Source organism: Galeopterus variegatus, unplaced genomic scaffold (assembly GCF_000696425.1).
Source record: "Galeopterus variegatus unplaced genomic scaffold, G_variegatus-3.0.2 Scaffold7465, whole genome shotgun sequence".
NCBI classification, from domain to species: Eukaryota; Metazoa; Chordata; class Mammalia; order Dermoptera; family Cynocephalidae; genus Galeopterus; species Galeopterus variegatus.
Genome location: NW_007733576.1, coordinates 31297 through 36475, shown reverse-complemented (window position 1 = coordinate 36475; position 5179 = coordinate 31297).

The following is a 5179-nucleotide window of genomic DNA, read 5'->3' as shown; positions in this document are numbered from 1 at the left end:
CCCTCCGCTGGGTACTTGGGGGTGCCCCACAGTCTGCAATGCCCACAGGGCAGTTGTGATATGCCTCTCTTCCTCTGGGTGATATTTTCACAATGACCTCAGACTGGGGGCGCTCCCAGTGTGAAGTTTGCTCTCAGACTCCCTCTAGTGTGCAGGACAAATTGGTGTTAAAAAAACAGTACAGATGAGTTCAAAATGCTAACCTGGGCTGTCATCATAAGAGCATGCGTCAGAGCTGAGCCACCCATTTCTCAGGCCCCTTTGTGAGCAGGTGCCTCAGGTGGGGACACCTCCGCCCACAGGTGAGCAGCACTCCGGGGCTGGGAGTCCGGCACTCACAGATGGCACGGGGCAGCCTGCGCTGGCCGAGCACGGCAAGCCCAGCGATGCTGTGTATGCCTGACGCTCACCCCCACCCCTGCAGCCAGGCACGCGCAGACTCTGCAGAGCAACACTGTTTGTAACAGTGACAGAGGGAAGCCACATGAACAGCCATCAGTGAGCAATGGATCCCACAAAGGAGGTTCTTCAGTGTCCTGCCAGGACACTGAAGAACCCAGAAGTCCCCCTGTCCAGCAACCCTCCGAGGTCGCCCGGATGCACTGCTCAAAGCAAGGCAGAAAGCAACTTGTGAAGAATCAACCATTTTTGCAAAAAGTAAGAGGGGCGAGTACAGGACACATAGTTACACAGGTCTTCAAAGAGCTCATGCAGAGCTCGTTACCATCTCCCGGTCTCCACGAACTGTCTGAAGTGGCCGCCCACCTCGTGCGATTACTTACACATGTACACAGAAACTCTGAGAAGGTCCCCAGGAAACAAGGGACGCTCCTTACCTGACGGGGGCGGCGGGGGAGTCCGAGCAAACGAGCAACCGGACTTCCCGTGGTGCGTTTGAACTAGAGGAACGTGCTGGCTATTCAGTAATCAGATAAGCGAAGCTAAACTGGACAATACAATTCTGCAAAGACTCCACCCTCCTAAGTTTAAACATTTGGCCATTCGGCTCATGTTCTTCTTCACAGTTGGTGTTAGGTAAACCAAAACCAGGCCTTCTCTACCTAAATGAAGCAGCACTCTCTTATTTCAAGAGCCAGTTATGTAGCCCTAGTAAGCAGGCCACGTGATAGTTATAGTCGCTACTACTTTGGGGAATGTTGAAGGTAAGGAGGTGGGTGGGGTGTGGAGTTGAACTAATCTTAGAAAGTTCACATGGACTAACTGTGGTTAAGAGGAGTTTAAAGACATCACTCAGAAGTAAATTTCCTTTGGCACAACCCCTTTTAAAAGTTCATCTCAAGAATGATTTCATCAGTGTCAGTGCCGAGCGGATGAATGTATAAAGAAAACGTGGTACATGTACACAGTGGACTACTACTCAGCAGTAAAAGGAACGAAATCCTGTCATCTCCAGCAACACGGGTGAAGCTGGAACATATCATGGTAAGTGAAAAAAGGCGGACACGGAAGGGTGAATACTGCGTGGTTTCACCCCTGTGGGGAAATCTGCAGAAGGCACCCCGTAGAAGCAGAGAGTGCAATAGTGGCTGCCAGAAGCTGGGGACAGGGCGCTCAGTAGGTCCCGTCACAGCGAGATGGGAGGCAGCAGCTCTGACGTCTGCACAGCGGGCTCTACAGTTCCTAGTATTGTGTTGCGTGTTTCAAAACAGCTAGGAGAGTGAGGATTTTGAAAGTCCTCCCCACAAGGAAATAACAAATGTTTGAGCTGACGGATAGGCCAGATATGATGATTTGATCATTACACAGCGTGTGCATGACGGAAAGGTCACACTGGACCCCATCAACAGGTACAACTCTGTGTCAATTAGAAACGAAACAAAACTTCAAAAAAGATTTTTAATGTTCCTGTAAGAAACATTCACGTAGAACCAATGCCTGTGTAAGGGTTGTTTCAAACATGGTTGTAAAATCACAAACTGTCCGAAAATAGCTATCAATCATTGAATTGTGAGGTTGAACTAAATCTAAAGGGGGTGTATTTGGACAGTGTTTCCATGTTGAGAGAACAAGAGATTTTCCCAAATACTGCGTGGTTTCACCCCTGTGGGGAAATCTGCAGAAGGCACCCCGTAGAAGCAGAGAGTGCAATAGTGGCTGCCAGAAGCTGGGGACAGGGCGCTCAGTAGGTCCCGTCACAGCGAGATGGGAGGCAGCAGCTCTGACGTCTGCACAGCGGGCTCTACAGTTCCTAGTATTGTGTTGCGTGTTTCAAAACAGCTAGGAGAGTGAGGATTTTGAAAGTCCTCCCCACAAGGAAATAACAAATGTTTGAGCTGACGGATAGGCCAGATATGATGATTTGATCATTACACAGCGTGTGCATGACGGAAAGGTCACACTGGACCCCATCAACAGGTACAACTCTGTGTCAATTAGAAACGAAACAAAACTTCAAAAAAGATTTTTAATGTTCCTGTAAGAAACATTCACGTAGAACCAATGCCTGTGTAAGGGTTGTTTCAAACATGGTTGTAAAATCACAAACTGTCCGAAAATAGCTATCAATCATTGAATTGTGAGGTTGAACTAAATCTAAAGGGGGTGTATTGAGACAGTGTTTCCATGTTGAGAGAACAAGAGATTTTCCCAAATTAGTTGAAAGCTCTTGTGTGCTGGAGTATTTAGTCACACATCCTCAATTAGGACAGAAAAATTCACCCAATGCTGACAATTTTGACAATTATTATCTATCAAAAAATATAAGGTGTGCAAAGGTATTTGTGGCTTGTACAGCTTGATGANTGTAAGGGTTGTTTCAAACATGGTTGTAAAATCACAAACTGTCCGAAAATAGCTATCAATCCTTGAATTGTGAGGTTGAACTAAATCTAAAGGGGGTGTATTTGGACAGTGTTTCCATGTTGAGAGAACAAGAGATTTTCCTGAGTTAGTTGAAAGCTCTTGTGTGCTGGAGTATTTAGTCACACATCCTCAATTAGGACAGAAAAATTCACCCAATGCTGACAATTTTGACAGTTATTATCTATCAAAAAATATAAGGTGTGCAAAGGTATTTGTGGCTTGTACAGCTTGATGAAAACTCAGTTACATGTAAGTGAGTTACTCAGTAGCTCTGCAAATCTCCTTTTATGGGCACAGATGTGGATGCACATGTTACTGCGACATCAACCTGACTGCACAACTCAGCTCCAGAATCAACTCAGCCCAGCTAAGCCACTCCTGTTCAATCGCAGGAACTTTACACGCTTAATAATCTTAAAGACGCATCCAGATTTTACAGTTAGAATGAATGATAGCCCAGATGCTATATTTAGCCAAAAGAGGTCCCCCAGACAAAAATCTTTCCCACTGTGCCAAGAACGCCTCCCCACGCTTCGCTGGGAGTCTCCACTGCTGCAGCGTGTGGGGCCGTCAGCCACCTGCAGCCCCGGTTCGTTTCGGGGCTGAGTGATGGTTAAGCGGAGGCGGCTGAGGCTGAATTCCCCGTCTGTGCAGAAGGTGGCAAAGGCCATTTCCCATGTTTCACTCTCAGGGCTCCACAGAACAGTTAAACCATCAGGTGTACCAAATTAGAGACCAAACGAGTTCCTCTTTCAGATCAGTGGAAAAGAGAAGTGACTCCATTTAACCCAAGTCCCTTTAATATGCAACCTAACTTTAGGATGCACATAGAAACATTTTATTTATTTGTGTGCGGGTGTCTTAGTCTGTCTCACGCTGCTTTAGCAGAATACCACACTGGGTATTTATAATAAACAGAAATTTATTTGGCTCACAGTTCTGGAGGCTGGGAAGTCCAAGAGAACGGCAGCAGCCCCTGGTGACAACAGGCACAAGGCAAGAGGGCAAAACAGTGTACAGCCCACTCCCTACATGACAACATCAGTCCACGCATAGGAGCGGAGCCCTCATGGCCTAACCACCTCTTAACACCATCATCACGATGGCAATCGAACTTCAACGTGAGCTTTGGAGGGACATTCAAACAACAGCGGTGGGTGGCACTGTGCTAAGCTGGGGCGTGAGGGGAGCTGGGATGGGGTCAGGACACGCTACTCCCATACATGGCACCTCGGCATCGGAGCGAACTGCAGAAGCAGGAAGTCTCCGGCCTGCTCCCGTCTTTCTCCCTGGCGCAGGCCGTGAGAGTCCTCTGACCTTCCTCTGAAGCAGCTCGTGGTCATAGGACCCTGTTTCAAGAACTGCCTTCCCTGTGCCCAGAGGGAAGAAACATCCTTGTCTCTGAAGACACAGGGCACAGAGGAGAATCTGAACAAACAGGCCTTGTGCGTCCCTCAGTCGATCACCGTTAGCTGCACCCCCTCTGCCCAGTCACCCTTTTGCGCCACCGTCCACTTCATCAGACTTAGTATAAAAATACACAGGTGCCCCTGCTTTGTGTCTTCATTTCCGAAGGCACCAGTGTCGTGTAAAACATATTCAATAAGTTGCTGTGCTTTCCTCTTGTTAATCTGTCTTTTGTAGTAGATGCCTCAGCCACGAACCTTGCAACGGGTCAGGAAAAGATATTACTTTTCCTTTTCTACCACAGGATAAACCTACAGTTGAGGATGACGTGAGGGGCTGGAGACAGTCAGTTTGAGGACCTAGCTTGCAGGACCTGCTCCAGGTGAGGAGACCTGCTGTCAGAAGTGGGTCTCTGCCCCAGGGAGTGCTCCTTTCCCCCAAACCAGCTACACAGTCCCTTGGGACTCCGTATGCCTCACCACAACGCGAGTGAGTCAACTGAATTTAATTTATGTAGTGAAGGAGGACTGGGGTGAACTCATCATCTGGGTCGAGCTCCTGTGCTGAGACCAGTGGGTCTTGGCACATGGTCCCCGGCTGGTGCCAGCAGCAGTCATGTGCACTCTTTAGAGACGCACATTCTCGACCACCCAGCCCTGCCGAGCCAGACTTGGAAGCAGGGAGGCAGCACTGGCTTTGTAACAAGCCCGGAAGGAGCGTGTGACGCAGGCTAAAGGACCATTGCTCCACCTGAAGGAAATCCGCAGCTTGTGAATTTACCCACTGCAATAAGCAGGGAAAACCCGCACGCCGTGTCAGGGAAATGGGCCTGGCCTGGGAGCAGCAGGGGTTGTTGGGGACTGTCACACTGCCCCCTTCCCCATCTGGATGCCCTCGAGCCGCTGCCCCCCCAGGCGACCCTGGCTCAGCCACCACAGTGCGGATGGCA